The sequence below is a fragment of the Eubalaena glacialis genome, chromosome 3 (assembly GCF_028564815.1).
Source record: "Eubalaena glacialis isolate mEubGla1 chromosome 3, mEubGla1.1.hap2.+ XY, whole genome shotgun sequence".
NCBI lineage: Eukaryota > Metazoa > Chordata > Mammalia > Artiodactyla > Balaenidae > Eubalaena > Eubalaena glacialis.
In genome coordinates this window covers 65,481,716-65,504,302 of record NC_083718.1, presented here as the reverse complement: position 1 = coordinate 65,504,302, position 22,587 = coordinate 65,481,716, and the positions used below count along the sequence as shown (strand labels likewise).

General features: G+C 46.5%; 1 protein-coding gene across 2 annotated transcripts in view; it reads left to right on the top strand.

Annotated features, from left to right (window-relative positions):
- The window catches only part of RCSD1 (RCSD domain containing 1), a 65,745-nt gene that overhangs the window by 21,817 nt on the left and 21,341 nt on the right, over nt 1–22,587 (top strand). The gene's annotated exons all lie outside the window — the stretch shown is intronic.

Here is a 22,587-nt window from a genome sequence, read left to right as displayed (position 1 = left end):
ATCTCTCCCCACAGTCAAGAGAGAGAGGATAGGGGCCCTTAAGTGCAGTGACCACAGTGAAGATGAAGATGCCAGGCTGGAAATAGAGCTAGAAGACAGATGACTAGGCTTGGTGACCTACTGTTTGTGAGAAAGCAGGGGAGAGAGTAGGATCTGAGATTTCCTAATTCTACCACCTTTAAATCCGCTGCTGTGCTCAGCCAGGTCCTGCAGGCTCAGCAATCATGTCCTTTCCAAATGGGCCTGCCATCCCTGATCTTCAGGGCTGCAAGGAACTGACTGCCTGGGATTGGGAAGGCTGTGGAGGAAAAGCACAAGGGCCTTTTATGTCCAAAACTAGATGGAGGCTACCCCTCTCCCCAAGGAAATGAGCTCAGCTTCCTCAAACCCCCCCTCCTACAAAGGAAATCTGAAGCCTGGGGACTTGGACCCTACTCAGGACCCTCACTGACAACCATCTCAGGCATCCGGATGCCCTGGGCTGTCAAAGCGGGTGGTCCAGGCCTATGTCTGCCTGGGGAGGGTGGCCCACAGGAGGGATGTGCTTTGCAGAGCGGAAATGGCTCAAACCAGATATTACCTTGTTTGTTTTCCCTGTGAAGAAAAGAGACCATTTTACTTTCCTCTTTTATTTATTTTTTAGGGATCAGGCAGATATTTTTAATTCCTCTAGTTTCCTGCTGTCTACAGGTGTTTCCTATGGTGTTGCTCTCAGAAAGGACAGAGCCGTGACATAATCAGTTTTGTTCCTGAGATTTCCAGAAAGTCTCCTCACTCTGTGTGTGCCGCCTCAGGTCCCCTGTGGGCAAGGTGAGGTGAATACAGACCCCCTGCATAACGGGCTCTGTGTTCTCCACCGTTCACCTATGGTGCAAGGCAGGGCTTGTTCTGAAGACCAACCTAAGCAGCACCGTTGGGGAGAGAGGATGAGAGGAAGTCTTTGGTTTCCAGCATTACTCTGGTTGTTGAGTCCCTAGCAACTGTGGCCTTACAGAGATGCCAGGTAGCTCCAGTAAAATTACTCTTTTTTTTTTTTTTTTGGCCGAGCCACACGGCATGCGGGATCTTCCCCAACCAGGGATCGAACCTGTGCCCCCTGCATTGGGAGCGCGGAGTCTTAACCAGTGGACCGCCAGGGAAGTCCAGAATTACTCTTTACTTCTCACACATAGGACAATTCTCCCATCTCCAACCAATTATGACAGCCTCGTAGAACAGGCGAGAATGTCTTTGCTATTGAAAGGGCAGAATGCTTGTTCATTTTTACCCCCAAATAAACTAAAATTTTAGGGAAATCATCATGTTTTTCATGCACGACAGAAGCCCACAATGGGAAATCCTTTTATCAAGTGAAGAAACCATTGGTAAAGCAACATAATCTCTCTCAATTGATCTATTTTACAATATTTATGGAGCCTCACACCTGTCTTTTAGAAGGAATGGAACAAATATTTATTGAATACCTTTACTACACAGCTTGTCTTTTAAAACTTTCACAGCTGTTCTGTGAGTTGGGTATTACTGATCCATTTTATTGATTAGGAGACCAAGGCTAAGAATGGTTAAGGGGTCTAGTAGCCCTGGCGGGCAGGAACAGAACTTGACCTCTTCTCCTTCCATCTGGAGTTCTATATTCTAATCCCCCTTAGAATTCAATGAGGAGGTAATAATACCTTTGATATTATTTAATATTAAGAACAGTGATATAATGATGTGCATGTAATAATTAAAAACAGACTCATATATTAAACCAAAAGATACCTCCTGGGATTATCCAGGAAAACTGGTCGAATAGGGTAAAAACATTCTTCCCGTGATTCAGAAGTAGCAAACTGGTAGCCTTCTGGGCCAAATGCTGCAGGCAGACATTTTCTACCCGCACTGAGGTTTTCCTTTTTTTTTTTTTGGTAACTGAGATGATGTTAAAAACGGAATCAATACATGGCACTTAAAAATCTGGATTTTAATCTCTTGAGAATCCAGATCATCTGGTGATGCTGGGCCTTGAATGATCGTTTGAAAAGTGGCTCAGGGTTGCCCCAGGCAGGCAGTGGACTGGAGCTGTGCAGCAGGATCACCCACCCCCGCTTTCCATTTCCTGCCTGGCCTCTGAAAGCACTGGAGTTTGCAAGGCCCACCCCAGATGATGCGGGAGAGGGGTGTGGAAACAGGCTGCAAAGTACACCCAGGATCTGCATGGGTTTACACATTGGGAAAGTCTCCGTTTCCCATCTGCTCCCAAAGAGGTCATTGCTCCCAGCTGTCAGGCTGCATTCTCAGAATGGCAGCTCCTGCTCAGAAGTTACATCATTGACATCTAGAGTAGAAGTAGATTTCATAGAAGGGAGGATGGCTGGGTCGTATTAAGAGCCAGAGTGGCCTGGTTTTGAACCCAGCTCCATTACATCAGCATGTGACTCTGAGGAAGTGACTTTATCTCTATGCTTACTTGTAAACTAGGACTAATAATCTAACCATATCTACTTCTCAGGGCTGTTGAGAGCATTCAGTGAGCCCCATCTGTGATGTGCCCTGCACATAGTAAGCACTCACTCAATATTGATTCCTGATCTCTTTTTCCTTTCCAAAAGTGATGAATACATAACTCCCCGAGGGCATTGTTTATCACCAGGGATGTAAATGAGTTGTACAAGATCTTTAGAAAATCAGGGTGTGGGGTCGAAAGGAAATCACCCTGTTTCTTTCACTTTTCTCTGGTCTCGTAATTCGGTTTTTCTACGTATCTGCTGAGATGGAAGGGGACATTTTGGCTTCGCATTGATCATTTCCTTGAGCAGAGAGCAGTTTGTAATAGCGAAGAGAAAACATTTTAAAATGTTTTGGGAGCTACTACAAATGGGGTAAGTGGCCCTAGATCTTAGTAAACCTGAAAACAGCTTTAGGGTGCATGTATATAAACTTAGTGGCACAATAGCTTTATGGAATTATGAAATTCACCTCCTCCTTCCCTCTGGGCATATGTGTCCTGTCCCCAGACGCTCAAGCCCTTGTTTTGATATTTTGAGAAGACTTGACAACTCACTACAAAGTTGTTTTCAGGTATTTGTTCACACCAGACTTTCCCAAAAGATTTGGGGAGTAGAGCTTGAAACTCTCATTTCAGTATTTAAAAATTTTTTTTAATTTGATGTTTTTCATATTATGTCTTGGTAACTTGCTTTCTTTTCCTTGAAAATATATCATGGACGGCCCTGTGAATTAGTTCCAATTTACTCATTCAAATACACGTACACAATTTTACATGACTGAGATCATAGCAGGCATGCTGGTTTTTTACAGGCAGTGTTTTTCTTTTGGTTTGCCCCTCCCAAATCACCTCTCCTCCCTATCACCTCACCTTCCAGAAACCTCATATATATATACCTTTCTGTAGGATATTTCATATTCTTTAACTATATAAATTATTACATATACATTATACACACACATATGATGGATAGGTATGTGTACACATAGACACATATGGGGGTAGACTGTGTTGCTTTATAAAACTGGGATCATATTATACACATTTCTCTGCATCTAACTGTTCTCACTTTACAGTTTTTCATGGAAGTTTGGAGTGCTCTAATTCATCCTTTTTAATGGTTTCATAATAGCTTGTTATGTGAATGGACCATAAAACATTTTCCTTTTCATGGGTATTCACTTTGTTTCCAGAGTTTTGCTGCTGTAAACAGTGCTGCAATCAGCCTCCACGTCCTTATATACCGGGGCTTGTGTGTCTGTGGAGTAGATTCTCAGGAGTGTGGGGTTGAGTCGAAAGATTTGTGCAATCTAATATAATAGATGTTCCCAGATAACTTTCCTAAAAGGCTGTACAACTCATATTTCCTCCAGCGATCTGTGGTGGTTCCTTTTTCCTGTTTCTGAAACGGCAATGGCTGTTTTTTTCTCTCTCCCCTCTCCTTGCCTGCCTGATAAGCATAAAGAGAAATCTCAGTGTTAATCGAATTTGCATTTGCCTGACAACTAGTAAGTTTGAACATCTTTTTATGTTTATTGGCTTTTTGAATTTGCCTTTCTATGAATTGCTTATTTATATCCTTTCTTATATATTGTTCTTGTCATATTGTGAGAGCACTTTGTATAACAGATATCTCCTTTTCATCTGTATTACAAATAATTTTTCAGATCTATTGTGTTCTGTTTACTTCATTTATAGTATCTTTGCCATTAAAAAGTTTTGCTTTTTTTTTTATAGTAGAGGGACAAAAAAATATATATATATGTGTGTGTGTGTGTGTGTATATATATATATATATATATATAAAATTAGCCTCTGGGATTTCTTTCTTAGTTAAAAAGGGAAATGTTTCATTTTAACACTCTTTTATCCTATATTCTGCTATTACATCCTATGTTTCAGCTAACTAATCTCAGTTTGCCTTCAAAATGACATGAACCCCAGAGGCAGGCATGGGAAATCAGCAAAGCATGCTGGGAACTGTTATCACAGGCTCCCCTTAGACCACGTGTCCATTCTCTGGCCAGATCGTATAGCTGATACCAGTCTGGAATTTTTCTATCCCCAGCTCTTAGCCTCTGTCTTCTCCTCCCTCCCTTGCCAGTCCCCTCCCCCATTTGCTCCTTAAATAGAAGTTTTCCTTCCATCTTCTCAGCTCTCTTCTATATTTTGTCCTTCTTTCTGGTGGGATAGATGGGGAATGTCCCTGAACTCTCCATGTGCCTGCCCCAGGGCCTCCTAGCGTCACAGGGTCCTTTCCAGCCATCTGAGCCGGGTCGCCCACCCTTCCCTTAATGTCCAACCCTCTCTCCAAAAGGATGTCTGCATCACTGCGGGGGCTGCCTGACTGCCCCTTTGCAGTTCTGGTTTGCGTAGTAGGAATTCAGGACAAATGTTTTCCTTTAAACTCCTTGCCGGATTTACTTCTTCAGGATAAATTCCAAATACCTTGGCTTCGTGTATAATAATGGCCTGCATTTAGCGAGCATTTATTGTGTGCCAGACTCTGCTGAGTACCGTACATCTCTTTTGATTCTTACACAAGCCTATGACGCAAATGTTGCTGTCCTCACTTTGCAGACAAGGCCCCTGAAATTTACAGAGGTTTGTTACCTGCCCTCGGTCCAATACGGAGCAGAGTGGGGATGTGAATCAAACATTCTATCTCCGGAGCACTGTATGTAACCACCTTCTGACCCAGTCTTACCCCTGATCCTTACTCCATCACTTCTCCTTCCTGGGTCTTCAGACGCAGCCACATTTACAGCCTGTGCGGCTCCTTGGGCCATTAATCATGCCTACACGGATACAACTTCTTGTACCACTTTCTCCTTAAATTGCTCTTGTATTGAATCGACCTTTGCTTCATATTTCCCCAAGTGGGCTGTCAGCTTCAACAGAACACGGACCATGACTTAATTTCTCTGTAACTGTCCCCTCCCCGACGTGTGTTGGTTGATTGTTTCAGGAACCTTCTCCAGCCTTCACTAAAATGTTTAACCAAGACTCTGTAGGAATATTGAATCTTCTTCTATCTCACTTGGCTTTAAAATACCTGCATTCTCTGCTTAGCTTAGGGTCTTGACTACTAAAAAGGTTCTAATGCCAGCATAAGCCAGTTCTTGGCCTTATTAAGTGAAATCAGTGGAAAGTAGAAACAATCAATCAATCAATATTGGCTTGTAAGACACTTCCCATGCACGTTTCACTTCATCATGATAATGAGCCTGTGTAGTAGTTCTCATTCCCATTTTACGGAGGAGAAAATGAAGTCCAGAGGAGATAGATCTGGGACTATGAGTCCTCTTCAAACTGCATCACAACAACCTGTGCTTGGATGGCAGGATGATTGCAGAAGGGCCGGCATGGGCCAGTCTGATCTCATCACCAGCACCATGCTGACCTTGGGGTGGAAATGAGCACCATTTCTACTCTCTGCTTTCTGTGAGGGTGGAGGAGGGGTGGGGGAGGTCCTTCTGCAATCCCAGATGCTCTCTGTGTGAAGTGGCCTGGAAGCCACTGAGCGTGGAGCCACCTCTCCTGGAAGAGCCACAGCAGCTGCCATCCTGGGCTCCCTGGAGGCGGCCTGGAGGTGTAAGTGTGGGTGTGCTGGAGTGATGGGATAAAGTACTGCTGGACTGTCCATAAGAAAACCAAAGCGTCTTGTGAATCATCTGCTCAAATATCTACATGAGCAGCACGTTGGCCATTGTCCAAAGAGATTTCTCATGCATGTGGTGGAGGGCGGTACAATTGCTGATAAGAGGGGAGCAAGAGGAGGTTGGTTTACTTGTATCTTAGACCTTCTACTCATGTTTCTTCTTGCGCTGGGGGCCTGTATATTTCTGTGTTTGCTACTGGGAGGATCTTTCTTGTGAGGAACTTCTGCTCAGAGCCTGGGAGCCCCCCTGCAAGAAGGGCAATCCCTCCCCTCTCCCTTGGGGCCCCAGAGAGTCACTCACCCTAGAGGGTTCATGAAAAGCTCTGTCCGTATCTACTCCAAATGCTTTCCTGCAGGCCTGTTCTATTCTTAGAGCCGCCCCTGGTTCCTGCTTCAGAACCGTGAGGCTCTCAAGCTGGCCAAGGCACTGAGCCCTTGGTGTAGTAGATAGTAAAAAAAAAGCAACAGGCCGAAGGGTGTGAATGAAAGAAAACAAAACCTGTAGTCATTCCATCTTTGTACGACTTCCCGAGGAAACCAAAATGAGGGTTATTTTTTTCCCCAGCTGGGCAGCAACACGCCTGGGGAAAAACCTGAACTCTCTACTCAGTTACTTTTCCCCTTTACAGTTTATACTTCTTTCAGCCTTTGTATCCCTTCATTGGTCATTGTTCCTTGTTATTAATTTCTCACCCACTTTCCTCTTTAATGGCTTTTAAACGCCTGAGCTATTTGAGCCCTGTCCTCTCCCTCTCCTGAAACTCTTCTTTTTAAGAGAATTACGAACCCCGGTTTGCTAATTTGGAATGAAGGGGTTATACTGCATTGCCATTTGATTCCTGGTTTGAGAATAGGAGAGCATCCCATTCTTAGAATCTTCTTTGCAAGAGGCAGATGCAAGAGGGATGATGGGGTGCTTTACTTTGCAGAGCTGTGTGTCAAGGTGGTGGGGGCCCGGGGGTAATATCGATGCATTTCCGGGAATTCAGGGAATTCCTGAGCTTCCTTGCAGAGTTTGCCCTGATTCTGCCTACATTTAGTCAGGTATCCATCCACCTGTTCATCTACATGAGAAAGGTAACTTAAGCGTTGGTTTTCCTCACAGTGATGTTAAAGTAAAAAAAATAGTTAGCCAGACAAAAGGGCCTTGGAAAGCATCCTTGGCAAGCCCTTCATTTTACGGGTGAGGAGCCGGAAGGGCAGAGAAGGGTGGAGAGTTCACACAGCACTCCTGACTGCTGGGCCAGTGGCCTCCCCCGCCCCCAAGGTGCTCAGCTCTAGAAATAACTCACCGGCATCTTCCCTTCTGACTGTGCAGGACAAAGCATGTCTGCCCAGAGACATAACCTCTTATTCCCACTCCCTGCATCATTTGGACCCAAGCATGTTCCCTGAGAGCTACTCTAGCCATTCACCCACCGTAGCCCCTGAGGGCCCCTGCTCCCACTTGATAAACTAGCCTGATTAGGCTTGGCCCTACAGGGGCAGGCACCACCCTCAAACTCTGGCCATGGGGCTTTCCTTTTATGGCCTTTCATGGTGCAGGGCCCTGGGTGAAAGGCAGGACTCTCCCCTCCTACAGAAGAAGCCAGAGGCAGGCTTCCCTTTGATGGCTCGTCGTGCCGCCATTACTCCACCCCACAGCCCCGAAACATCCAACTGAAACCCAGCACATGAACGGCCCTGCTATGAGTGAGGCTACTCATGGCTGGAGTCCAGAATCTCACTCCAATTAGCCAGTCTGCCCTTTTGTGTGATTCAGAAAATTCCCATTTGTAAATTCCTCTGACATGAAAATGCAATGCCAACCCTCCTGGTCTGCAGACTTGCTCTACAGGATGGGAATGGAAATGACTTGGCGGCAGCAGATCCCTACTCTCCCCCTGCAACTCTTCAGGGCCAACGGGCAACAGCCTGCTATCCCTATAAGGCATGCAAAGGAGCCCACACTCCAATACCTACTGAGTGGTGACCAGTGTCTTAGGTGACAACGATAGCTAAAATGGGAGGGAAAGCTTATTATGTACCAGGCATTAATTATCTCATTTGGGCTTTATAACAATCATATGAGACAATTGCTATTATAAGCCTTATTTTACAAGTGGGGAAACTGAGGCTCAGGGAAGTTAAGTCTTGCCTAAGATCACACATCGAGTAAGGGGAAGGATTTGGATTTGTACCCAAACTGTCCTATCAAACACTATCTCTTGGCATCTTCACGACCCCGTCGAGGGTGTATTAGCCGCATTTTACAGATGAGACTCTGAGTAGTTAAGTCAATTGCCTGTGACTCCACAACCCATAAATTAGAGAATGAGATTCAAACCTGAGCTTGTCAAGTGCCAAATTCTGTGCTCTCATCACCGTTCTTGCTTCCTGAGTGCTGGTGGCTGCCCTGGGTTGGACAGGAATGGCTGGGTGTGGCCTGTTCCTAGCAGCTGCCAGAGGCTGCCAGCCTCCTGCAGCCACAGCACCTTCTTGCCAATAGCCAACACCGTGGGGCCCATGGGGCTGGCATCCTGGGACTAAGCCGACTCCCCTACCCCCAGGGCAAATGAACGAAGACCTCATGCAGAGGGAGTGTGCCTCAACCTTTTTTTTTTTAAACTATGGTGAGCAGGTTTTTTTAATTTAAAAAAATGTTTATCACATTTACGAGATAAAATTTACACACAATAAAATTCACCTATTTTTAAAGTACAATTGATGAGTATTGACAGCTGTGTATAATTATGTAACCACCACTGTCACAAGATATAGATCACAATCAAGATGTAGAACATTTCTTTCACCTCAGAAGTTGCCTTATACCTTTTGTAGTCAGTCCTCTGCCCCTACCCCTGGTCCCAGGCAATCAGTTAGTTGCTTTCCATCATCATAGCTTTGCCTTTTAAAGAATGTTATGTATATGGAATCATACTGGTAGTCTTTCATGTCCGACTTCTTTCACTTGGCATAATGCGTTTGAGATTCCTCCGTGCCATGTGCATATCACTAGTTTGTTCCTCTTCATTGCTGAGCGGTATTCTATGATTTGCATATAACATAGTATGTTTGTTTATCCGCTCACCAGTTGATGGACATTTGGGTTTCTAGATCTGGGCTATTAATAATAAAGCTGATAGATGGAGAGATATACCATGTTCTTGGATTGGAAGAATCAACATTGTGAAAATGACTCTACTACCCAAAGCAATCTATAGATTCAATGCAATCCCTATCAAACTACCACTGGCATTTTTCACAGAACTAGAACAAAATATTTCACAATTTGTATGGAAACACAAAAGACCCCGAATAGCCAAAGCAATCTTGAGAACGAAAAATGGAGCTGGAGGAATCAGGCTCCCTGACTTCAGACTATATTACAAAGCTACAGTAATCAAGACAGTTTGGTACTGGCACAAAAACAGAAATATAGATCAATGGAACAGGATAGAAAGCCCAGAGATAAACCCACACACATATGGTCACCTTATCTTTGATAAAGGAGGCAAGCATATACAGTGGAGAAAAGACAGCCTCTTCAATAAGTGGTGCTGGGAAAATTGGACAGATACATGTAAAGTATGAAATTAGAACACTCCCTGACACCATACACAAAAATAAACTCAAAATGGATTAAAGACCTAAGTGTAAGGCCAGACACTATCAAACTCTTAGAGGAAAACATAGGCAGAACACTCTATGACATAAATCACAGCAAGATTCTTTTTGACCCAGCTCCTAGAGAAATGGAAATAAAAACACAAATAAACAAACGGGACCTAATGAAACTTAAAAGCTTTTGCACAGCAAAGGAAACCATAAACAAGACAAAAAGACAACCCTCAGAATGGGAGAAAATATTTGCAAATGAAGCAACTGACAAAGGATTAATCCCCAAGATTTACAAGCAGCTCATGCAGCTCAGTAACAAAAAAATGAACAACCCAATACAAAAATGGGCAGAAGACCTAGATAGACATTTCTCCAAAGAAGATATACAGATTGCCAACAGACACATGAAAAAATGCTCAACATCATTAATCATTAGAGAAATGCAAATCAAAACTACAATGAGATATCATCTCACACCGGTCAGAATGGCCATCATCAAAAAATCTAGAAACAATAAATGCTGGAGAGGGTGTGGAGAAAAGGGAACACTCTTGCACTGTTGGTGGGAATGTAAATTGATAGAGCCACTATGGAGAACAGTATGGAGGTTCCTTAAAAAACTAAAAATAGAACTACCATACGACCCAGCAATCCCACTACTGGGCATATACCCTGAGAAAACCATAGTTCAAAAAGAGTCATGTACCAAAATGTTCATTGCAGCTCTATTTACAATAGCCAGGACATGGAAGCAACCTAAGTGTCCATCGACAGATGAATGGATAAAGAAGATGTGGCACATATATACAATGGAATATTACTCAGCCATAAAAAGAAATGAAATGGAGGTATTTGTAATGAGGTGGATGGAGTTAGAGTCTGTCATACAGAGTGAAGTAAGTCAGAAAGAGAAAAAGAAATACAGTATGCTAACACATATATATGGAATCTAAGGGGAAAAAAAAAAAAAGGCCATGAAGAACCTAGTGGCAAGACAGGAATAAAGACACAGACCTACTAGAGAATGGACTTGAGGATATGGCGAGGGGGAGGGGTGAGATGTGACAGGGTGAGAGAGTGTCATGGACATATATACACTACCAAATGTAAAATAGATAGCTAGTGGGAAGCAGCCGCATAGCACAGGGAGATCAGCTCGGTGCTTTGTGACCACCTAGAGGCGTGGGATGGGGAGGGTGGGAGGGAGGGACATGCAAGAGGGAAGAGATATGGGAACATATGTATATGTATAACTGATTCACTTTGTTATAAAGCAGAAACTAACACACCATTGTAAAGCAATTATACTTCAATAAAGATGTTTAAAAAATAATAATAATAATAAAGCTGCTCTAAAATTTGCATACAAGTCTTTATGTAGACACATTTTCATTTCTTTTGGGCAAATACCTGAGTGGGATTGTCTGGTCATCATTTGGTTGGTGTTTATGTTTAACTTGATGAGAAGCTACCAAAGTATTTTTCCAAGCGCCTATACCATTTAGCATTTCCTCTAACCATGTATGAGCATTCCAGTTGCTCTGCAGGCTCACCAACGTTTGGTATTGTCAGTTTATTTTATTTTAGCCATTCTTGTGGGTGTGTAGTGATGTCTCTTTGCAGTCTTAATTTGTGTTTATTGATTAATGTGCTGATTAGCCATTCATATATCTTCTTTGGTGAAGTCTTTGTTCAGATCCTTTGCCCTTTTTTTATTGGGTTGTTTTATTATTATGGAATTTGATGAGCACTTTTTAACCCCAAAATGTGGACTCTCAAATGCTTTGGCTCCTGGAGGCATGTAGCATTGTGGTTCGGAACACAGGCCTTCATAGACCATCTGAGAGTGGATTCTAGACCCACCATTAGTAGCTGTGCAATCCTGGACCACTTACTTGAGCTCTCTGAGTATCAGTTTTCTCATGAGTAAAATGGAAGTGATTATGAAACCCATGTCACAGAGATGTGGTGAGGACTGGAAGAGATAATCTTAACATAGTACCCAGCACAATAAACTTACAGTAAATTAGCTGCTTTATTATTGTTGAGAAAATACGTGACAAAAGGCTACCATTACTAATTCAAAACCAGTTTCTAAAGACAGCCATTTGAGCAATGGTAGTAGGTGTAAATAGAATCACCCAGTAGGGGGATGATGCTGGGCACAGAGGGGACTTGAGCAGCTCAGCAGGTCTGGACTCCTGTGGGACTCTTGACCCTAGAGTGCTCTCAGTCAGTACCTGGAGGAGACACTCCCACTGTGAATCAGCCCCAGGCCCAAAGGGAGCAGCCAGAGGGAAGGACAGGTGGAAAAGAGAGATCAGGCCATCTACAAGCCTCTGCAGGCTAACCTGCAGGTCAACCCTCCGCCCCACCCTTCCCAGTCAGCTGTTTTGTTCTATAAAGCCCAGTAGACCTTTCAAGTGAAGCAACTTAACTCAGCTTGGTGGTTTTCTTTTCTTCTCTCTCCTTTGGAGGGTGTGGCAAGAGGAGATGGGAAAGATAAGTAGAATAACTGCTTCAGGAACCTTTTGGCCCCATCCCAGTGAGTCAGCTTCTAAGGCAGGTAGAGCCTGTCCTGTACTTTGCATGGGGCCTCTTTGATATACTGGAGATTATGGACTCTTGCCTAGAGCATCCCGGGGAAGCAAGGTAGGGAAGGACAGACAGCCTTGGTGTCTGAGGACAGCTGCAGAAACAGACCAGAGATGTGGATTTCAGATCCTGGGCAGACACCATTCCACACCATTCTACCCTGATAGGGAACCCATGCCTCCCTGTGCCTCAGTGCCTCCTTGATAAAATGTGTCTGAAAGTCAGCAGGCAACAGAGAGATTCAACCATTCTAGATAAAGAAATAGACACATTTAAAGTATTTTTTAGATAGGTCATGTTTTAAGATAGATTAGGTTATTAAAACTAGAGGAGAAGACAGATATACCCAGGGATGGGAATATGAAATTATAATGCATTTCTTAGCTCCAAGTAGAGTCTGGAGGCTCAGACTGTTAGGTATTGGATTCATCAGAGAAGGTCTCATTCTTTGCCCTCTAGTTATATTCCAGTGACCTTGGACTAACTATTCAAGCCTGGTATGCCTAGAGCCAACCCTGGCTGACACTTTGTTTCCATTTTTACTTCAAGGCCCTGATCTATGTTTATCAAGCCCTCACAATGTCAGCCCATTGGTGTTGGTTTACTGAGGCATCATTCATTTATTCATTCATTCATTTACCGGCATTTGAGCATTTAATATGGGAATGGGTTAGGGGATGGTGCTTACAGTGGAAAGAAAGAAGCTTGCAAAACCCTGGGTATTTGATAAGCTCCCTGAGTTCCCTGACACATTCACTGGCCTTCTATTATTTCCTCAAACCCCTCCTGCTCTTCTCACTTCCAGGCCTTTGTGTAAACTCTACTTGGAATGCCCTTGGCTACCCCCCGCTCCCTTCCCTACCACACACACTTTGCTTGGATCACTTCTACTTATCTTTCACATCTCAGTTTAAATGGCACATCTTTGGGTCGGGTCCCCCTGTCACTTGCTTTCCTAGTCCTTTCCCTCTGCAACATTTATCGCCCTAATAAACAATAAACTGGGGTAAAAATAATGATGGTTGTTGAACAATTACCCTCACTAGACTGTAACTTACATCATGAAAAGAGTCTGTATCATCTTGTTCGTAGCTATATCCTCGTGCAGGGCCTGGAGTACAGGAAGAATGAATGAATGAATGAATGAATCCAAGATGTGGTAAAAGAAAAAGGAGCAGGGGACCCAGCACCGCACCCTGCCCAGGGCGACCCAACCCACAGAGCATCCCAAGGGGCTTCCTGCTAAGAGTCCAGCTCCAGACTGCAAGGGAGGAGGGGAGGGAGTGAAGAGGAGCCGCTGTAACAGGAGAGGCTGCAGCTGACTGGGAGGCAGGCCCTGGTCCTTGGGCGACTTGTTCTAATCTTAGAAGGTATGCCTGGGCTTTCTGCTGTGGCACGAAGGACAAATGTCCCAGACCTCAGGACACACTCACTGTCACTCCTGCTTGGGAGGCAGAAATGGCCCCCAGGGAAGGATATTCTTGGGGAGTCCTCTGGCTGCAGCAAACCCCAGGAGTCAGAGGGGCTCGCGATGAAATCAGGTTTATTACAGGACTAACCAGCACAAGAGAGCACGTGACAGGAGTCTCTGTGCTCTCTTTGAAGAGCCAGCAGATTGTAGATTCACTTGTTGGCCTAGGTGAGTGAATCCCTCTGCATCACCTATGCTAACTATGCAGAAGCACTTCTTCCACACTCTTCCCCTTTACCCTAAAAAGAACAAAAAGAAAAAAAAAAAAAAAAATTAGCTGCTCTGAGGCTGCCAGACTGACAGGGTTGAATTTGAACCTCCCCCCCTGCACGTCCACTGGTGGGGGGAGGAAGGAGAAGAGGAAGATGGCTGTGCGTGCGCCGCCTGGACCACGAGGCCGCTGCTTCTGCCCCCTTGTCCCAGCACCGTCTCCATCTCCTTCCCAGCCTCCACTCACCCTGCCTGTCTTCAGACTCGGCCATCACCTTGTAACAGGAGCCAAGTTTCAAACCCAGGTTCATCTGACTCTAGAAATCCCAAGCAGGTCTTTCAAGGGTCTGTCCTGGACCCTCTGCTCTGTTCACTCACCCCTTCTGGGCATCTTTCCCTTCTCTCGCCACCTCTTGCCTCTCTCTTCCCAGCCATGCTCTCCCCGGGGCTCGCCATCTCTGTGGATGGCACCCCTGTCCACCCAGCAGACAGAGCCAGAAACCTGGGCAGCGTCTTGGCTCCTCCCTGCACCTACCTGGTCAGTCACCACTTCCAGTCAATCCTTCTCCTAAGTTGCTTTTTTTTAAATTTTATTTTATTTATTTATTTATTTATTTATTTTTGGCTGCGTTGGGTCTTCGTTGCTATGCTCAGGCTTTCTCTAGTTGCAGCGAGCAGGGGCTGCTCTTCGTCGCAGTGCGCAGGCTTCTCACTTGTGGTGGCTTCTCTTGTTGCGGAGCACAGGCTGTAAGCACATGGGCTTCAGTAGTTGTGGCCCGCGGGCTCAGTAGTTGTGGCACATGGGCTTAGTTGCTCCTCGGCATGTGGGATCTTCCCGGACCAGGGCTCCAACCCGTGTCCCCGGCATTGGCAGGCGGATTGTTAACCACTGCACCACCAGGGAAGCCCCTAAGTTGCTTTTGAGTCCTAGTAATGTTCTTCATCCCCATGGACCCTACCCCAGTTCAGGCCACCATTCTGTCTAGTCTCACAGACTCCAGAGATCTACAGAGTGTTGGCTCCAACCCTATGTCTAAGCCATCCTTAAGATAGTTACTAATTCCCAGATGGACTTATCTGCTCATGGTCACCCTTGGTCCCAGTTTTCTGCCTCTACTGGATCCTTGTTCTCCATTCTCCTATAAGCCTAGGAGACCTAAACACCCTGGGAATCCCTGGCATGTGTAGGGCTCATTAATATCTACTGAATGGTTGAATCAATAACCTCTTCATGCTGAAGGCATTCCTTTACCAATGGTGGGCCATAGACACTTTTGATTCTCACAGTACCCCTTTCAAAAGCACCCACAAATAAAAAGCTGCTGCTTTCAGTAGAACTTCTACTGAAGATTTGCAGATTGCAGGAAGTGATCATAATGATACGACACAGCTAACAATTGTAAATCAGTGACCAGAGGTTCCTGTTCATCAAAACCCTTTTGGTCACCCCATCATCAGAGGTTTCTTTCAGAGTGGCCATTTCCCCCACAAGTGGCTGACCCTGTCCACTCCTCAGGGTCTCAGCTGCCCCGTCCCCTCCTGTTGTCCTCTACACTCTTCTTCCCAGCTCCCTTGGCAGATCCGGACCCAACAGGAGGCTCAGGTCAGTGAAAGGACTTTTGGGGGCCAGGATCCACCCTCCGTACGAGGCAGTAGAAGGGACTCCCCTGGTGGTCCAGTGGTTAAAACTCAATAGGAGGCAGTGGGTTGTCAATTTGCTCATTTTTTTACCTTTCATGACAACAGCAGTGGCCTCTGAACTGGTCTCCCCACCCGCACTGCAGCCAAAGGGACCATCAAAATAAATCCAGTGGTTTTACTCTTTTGCTAAAATCCCTCCAATGACTTTGCATGGCCCTAAGAACAGGGTCCCAGCTTAGAGGGCCCTGCCTGCTCTGGCCTCTGTTTCCTCTGCAGCCTCATCTTGCCCCTCATGCTGCACGCCCTGTACCAGGCTTAGGGACTTCTAGTAGTTCCCAGAGATGCCCCTGGCCTTGCAACCTTCAAATGCAGCTCCCTCAGCGGGAGAGTGACCAACTCTGCCCACCTTTCAAGCTTGGCCAGGTTGGTGGTTCCTCCTGGAAGCCCTCCTGGATGCCTCTGGCCAGGTTGGGTGCCCCTGCTGTGCTTTTCACCCTGTCCTTCTCCAGTCACAGCATCCTGAACTCAATGTCACCTCCCTCTGCTTCTCCTTGGGGAGGCCTCCTTTGACATGGCACCTATCAGTAATCACGTACTACACATACACTTGCTTATCTGTTCACAGCCTGTCTGTCCCCTGGAACTTGAGCTCCAGTGAGAGTGGGGACTCTCTCTCCTTTAGCACTACCTCCCCAGAGCTCAGAGCCCTTGGTGGGTGCTCAGCAGTACTTGCTGACTGCTTTAGTTCCCTATGGCCAGTGCAACAAATGACCACAAACTTTGCAGCTGAAATAACATAAATTTGTTATCTTACAGTTCCGGAGGTCAGAAGTTCAAAACAGATCTCACTGGGACTAAAATCAAGGTGTTAGCAGGGCTGCCTTTCTTCTAGAGGCTCAGGGGGCGAGACCGCTTCCTTGCCTTTTCCAGCTTCTAGAGGCTGCCTGCATTCTGGCTCGTGGCCTCTTTCTCCATCTTCAAAGCCAGTGATAGTGTGTCAAGTCTTTCTCACATCCCATCACTCTGACGCTGACTCCTTTGCCATCCTCTCCCACTTTTAAGAAACCTTTGGATTGCATGGGGCCCACTTGGATAATCCAGCACAATCTCCCTATTTTAAGGTCAGCTGATTAGCAACCTTAATTCCACCTGTACCCTTACTTCCCCTTTGCCATGTAACCTAACATATCCACAGGTTCCAGGATTCGGATGTGGACATCTTTGGGGGCTATTATTCTGCCTTCCACACTGGCTGACCCATCATACTTTAAATACTTGCTTAATTGCCCCTATTCCCCAGTAGGCCATAAACTCAGGGGTGCAGACAGTATCCATTCCTGCCCATCTCTGTGTACCTCTCCTCCAGTGTGCTATCATTCACTGTGTCCTTAGAGCCTCACAACTATCCCAGGAGGAAGGCAAGGCAGGTGCTGTTCCCATTGTACCGATTAGGAAGCTGAGGCTTCACTAGCTCATGTGACTTGACCAAGGTGGCACGAGAAAGGGCTCCAAGTCCATGCTCAGGACTTAGCCAGCGTCCTTACCGGCAAGCCTCCGAGAGTTCCCTGAATTAGGTGGCAGGAGAGCATATAAAATAATAGCAATAACCATAATCAGGCGAAGAAGGAGGAAGAGAGATGGAAGGGTAGAGGAGAAGGAAGAGGGGACATGACCTATGTCATGACCCTAAAAGCCATAAAATTAAACTTAGCTTTATTATTTTTTTAATTGCTAGTTAGTACGCACATCAGTTTCTCTGGGCTGGTCTGAGAGCTCAGGAATGGAATGTCTGTTAAGTGCCTGTTAAGTGTAGCCCACCAATGGTTGACTCGTGACGGCCCACTCCTGAACTAAGAGTGGCAGGAAGCAGCAGGGAGCACAGCCTAGCCAGCTGGGGCTCCCTCTGGGAGACCTGTGCCCCAGAGAGAATGGAAGGGCAAGGGTAGACTAGATGAGACCTTGGGCATCCCTTGGTGTATTCTTCCCATTTTACAAATAGAAACTGAGGCACAAACAAGTTAGGCAACTTGTCCAAGGCCACAGAACGAGTATATGCAGAGGCTGGCTTTGAACCCAGGCAGTCTGGCTCGAAGCCTGAGCTCTGTGCTCTCCTGCCCCAAATACAGCACCATAACCCCATCATCTGTGCACTATGCCCGGCACAGACAGGGCTGATTCTGAATCTTGTGGGGACTCTGGGGATATTGGCTACCTCCTGCTGTCCATGGAAGATGGGTGGTGCAGCCTCCAGACTACAGGGGACATGTTGCAATTTGGGTTGGGGCAAAGGCTGATGGATGTTAATAATCTCATGTACCAACAAGAATCCTGAGGCTCAGAAAGGTCCACCCAGTATACGTCAGAGCCGAGACTGAAACCCAGATCTGATTCTGAATTAGCTGTTCTTTCCACTCCTGTCATATGGTCCCTGTGTATCCGCAACCCCGTCAGACTCAAAATAAATTTTTATCCTTACGCTTATACAACAGTTAACAGGTTTCACAGAGAAATTTCACATACGTTATCGCTGAGATTTCATTGATAAGGTCCTACACTACCATGACATTCAGAGTGAACATCTTCCTCCCATTTCTCTGTTGTCCCTGCTGTTACCTGGGGATGTACCTGGACGCTAACCCTGCCTGTGCCACCGCTACCAAACCCGCTGACGCCACCTGGCTGGCCGGCCAGGCATCTGAGGCTGTGGGCTACCCTGCTTCTAAAACCACTGAAGCGGTCAGGCCGGTGTCCAGTGACTGAGGGCTGCTGAACCCTGTCCAGGCCACTGGGCTGCAGCACCACATCCTGGGAGGAAGTGGGAAGCACTGGAGGTCCCACGGAGGGACACTCTACCCGGGGCATGGCCTGTGGATCCGTTGTGTGAGCAGAGCATCCTACCTGGGTTTTTCCCTGGGAGAGAATCGCAGAGGCCAAGGACCTGCCATTTTCAGATTCTTAAAGCCGACAAGTGGGTAGGTAGGGGATATTTGGGACTTTTTTGGTCTTATGTGAAATAGTCGATCGGCGTTCACGTGTACCTGTTTCTCTTCTGCCTTGTCTAGTTGTCGTTCTTCTTTTTCACCTGCTCTCCACGCCACCACCCCCACTCCCCCAATCACTGTTATCCCAGTGCCTCCTGCAGTGTCTACAGATGCTCAAGAAGTGATGAATACATGACCCAACAGCACAGATGGAGGACACGAGGTTTATTCCTTCGCGTGGCATTCCAGGGTTTTATCCTCTATCATCTAAGCCAAAGAACTCTTCTGGCCTTGACCCATCCTGGCGGCAATCTGCACCGCAATGTCTGTAAGGCTCCCACTGGGATAACAGGAGCGGTCCTCTCACCTTTGTGAGTGAAAGGCAGCTCAGTGCTAATAAGGAGACACAGCTAATAAGGAGTTCAGTCTTTGGACCTCTCCCCTTCCCTGTTCTATATTTCCTGGTTTTATACCTTCCTGTGACTTCAAATACTGTCTCTATCTAGTGACTCTCAAAGTTTTGTTTCCAGCCTGGACACCTCCCCTGAACTCAAGACTTGGGTACATATTCAACTCCCTCCACTGCATCTCAACGTGGATGTCTAATAGACATTTTAAACGTTCACGACCAAGAAAGAAAGAGCTGTTCACTCCCCATATACCCGCACCCACATCTCTCTCTCCAGCAAGCCTTCCCCGACCCAGGAAAAAATACCCCCATGCATCCTGTTGTCCACGTCAAACATCTGGGAGTCATCCTTGATTGCCCTATTTCCCTTACTTCCCACGCCCAGTGCATCAGTAATTCCTAGCTGTCCTACCTCCACATCCACCCCCTCTCACCATCTGCTGCTACAAGCCTGGTCCACTCCACCATCGCTGCTCAGCTGGAGCACCTCCAGAACCTTCCTCCTGGCCCCTCTGCTTCCACTCTCATCCATCCTCCACAGACAGCCTTTTGATGTGTAACTCAGGTCACATCCCTCCTCGAAACCCTCCAGATGAATAAAATACAAACTGCTGATTTTCCCCTTCCAGAACGAGTGTTGTTCATTTCACTTCCTAAAATAAAATTTAAAACCTAAAGAAAAAGAAAAAACCAAACTGCTTGCCATGGTCCTCGGGGCCTCATGCAGTGGGCCCCAGACTGCCTCTCATCCTTTGTCTCTCCTCCTCTCTCCTGGATGCAACAGGTCCCTGCCACACCTCTCTTTTTCTCTGTCCCTTAGCCTTTGTTCCTCTCTGTGCTTTCTGCTCAGAACAGTTTTCTTCCCATCTTTTCCCCAGCTGGACTTCAACTCACATGACCCCTCCTCAGAGATGTCTGCCTGTACCCCCATAGATAAAGTGCCCTATTTCCTCTTTTTCATGGCATTTAACACGCTATCTTACTTGTTTATCTGCCTCTGTGTTTACTGTTCGCTACCCTTGCTGGAGTAGCAACTCCTTAAGGGCAAGAACTCTGTCTTGTTCACTGCTTTACCGCAGCGCCTAGGACAATAATGTTCACTGATGAGAGACTGAATAAGATGACTCTTGCCGTGAAAGTCAAGAGTTAATATAGCATGTCCGTGTGGAAAGAGATCTTTGGAATCCAGATAACGCTGGTGCTGCACATGTCCCGGCTAACTTGAAGAGTGAGTTAGCAACTCTGGGCCATTTTCTGTTCTAGAAGAGGTGTTGTGGGAGTGGTAGAAAATGTATCAAGTGCTGTAAGGACAGTGCCTCCCCGATAGCAGCTGCTCTAAGTAGGTAGGTAAGTCAGACGGGCCAACCTGGTTCCTAGTCCATTGTCCTTTCCATCGTCCCCAGGTGGTAATGGTTAAACATTGGGGGGAATTGAAGAGTTAAGGGTAAGGTAAGTGTAAAGGAAGACCCTGGAATCATTGTGGCATCCCAAAGAGGCTGTCTGTTGTTCCTTTTCAAATGATGGTTTAAGTATGGTTATATTGGAAGGGGGTAAGTGGTCTTAAAATCCACTACAGTTCCAGAAGAGCAAAGAAGCAAGCATACCTTATACTTTGAGGCTCTGGCTTGTCTTGCCTGTTTCTGGTGAGCAAGACAATCTTCCTTTTAGCTAAGAGCAGGGGTTCCTCGGCCCCCAGGCAGAGCCCTCTCACTGCTTCTCCCCCAAGCTATAGATGAGGAGGCCTCCCCTGGTGCCTTGTTTCCCTAACCCGTGGCCCTGAGACTGGTAGATACTTAGACCTTGGGCCAAGGAGGAGGATGGAGAAACAGGGGCAGAGCCAGGGAGGTACGTAGAGCCCGATTTAGGCCTGTACACAAAGGTTCCACTATGTGGATGGTCAGCAGTATCCAAATTGTATTTACTCAGCATGGCAACAGTGAGGGGGAAGTTCCCTGCTGTCCAGACACAGGGGCTCCTCAGTTCTCAGAAGAAAGTCCCATAGAAACAGAAAATAAACACCAGAGGTGATTTTCTTCTGGCCTCGGCAAAGTCACAGGAACCACAGGAGTGGTTTCCAAGCTTGCTGGCAGAGCCAGGCTGGAACGGTGAGAGTGAGGGCTTGGTAAGCGAGATCTGGGCCCAGGAAGATGGAATGGGGTCAGGGGGACTGCAATCTGTAAAGACGAGGGTCAACTAAAGCAGGACGCAAAGGGGGATGAGTTCAGAAAACAGATTTAAGATGTGGAAACTGGCCCCAAGAAGAAAGGACCAGCTGAGGTCAAAACAGTGACCAAGACCCAGAATGTGGATGCAGGCGAGAGAGGGGTGAGTTTAGGGTATCAGTGACTCTGGGAGCAGGTGCCCAGACCCTGACATCACAACCGGGTTGGATGGGTGGAGGGGAAGAAAGCACCCTTCGAGGAGGACTTTCTGTGTTCCCGGCTCTATGTTCAACACTTAATGGACATCTTTGGAACAGAGAAAGAACTCTTAAGTCCCAGAGAGGCTAGGGTGGGGGGTGAGTTCCCAGGAAAGTTGGGGACTAGGCAGGGACATTGAAGTCATTCTCAGATCTAAGAACAATCAAGGTGGGAGCAAGACCTTACCAAACCAGCCTCAGGGCTGAGACAGAGAGAGAGAGAAAGACAGAGAACACATGCAAGCGAGCTACGGAAGGAGACTTTCACCTGCCTGGGGCCAAGGTGGTGTGATGTTGAACCACTGGAGGAGGTCACTAGTGGTACCTGCTAGAACTGCAAGGCAGAAATCCAGGCAAAGCCTCAAACAGGCTGAGCCACAGTGCCCTGTCCATGCCCAAAGCCATGCTTCTTCTGCTGTACCTGCGTAACCCAGTGGCTTATAATAGTTTCGCTATTTATATATCGCTTTACAGTTTTCAAAGCACCTTCACAAATTAGGCTACTTAACTGATGTCCATTGCTGGATTATCAGGCAGTGGGAGTCAAGTGTTTCACAGATTATTCTGTCTGGCTTCTCCTCTGTGACTCTGGCTAAGCTACTTGCCCTCTCTGGGCTTCGATGTGCCCAACTGAGAGGAGGCAACAATCAGTCATTCTTCTGCAACATAGGATGAGAAGCATCTGGAGAGGTGCTGGTAGTGAGTGGATTTGCCAGGCTTCAGCAAGCTCTGGAGTCCATAGACATTCTAAAGAAAACCCATTCACTGGGCTCCAGGAAGACAAATTCAGACATATGATCTTTCCTTCAATCCAGCTTTTAAGCCCTAAATGCTTCCAGGACCCTTGTCATTCTCTCGCCCCTTGCCAAGCCTGGTTTTGAGACAGGGAAGTTAGGGAGGAGTTTCTGATTCCTGTACGGCTCTATTTTTATCTGGAATGTATCTTCCTGCACCACCAGTGATTGGCGCCTTCGGGGCCGAGGGTAAAGTACGCTGTCAGCAGGACCCGAGCAGTATATAGCAACGGACAGAGAGACTGAGCTGTTATGGGGGCGGGAAGTTAGACAGATGGACAAACTGATGGGCCCAGCATCTTTGCCAAGAGCAGCTCA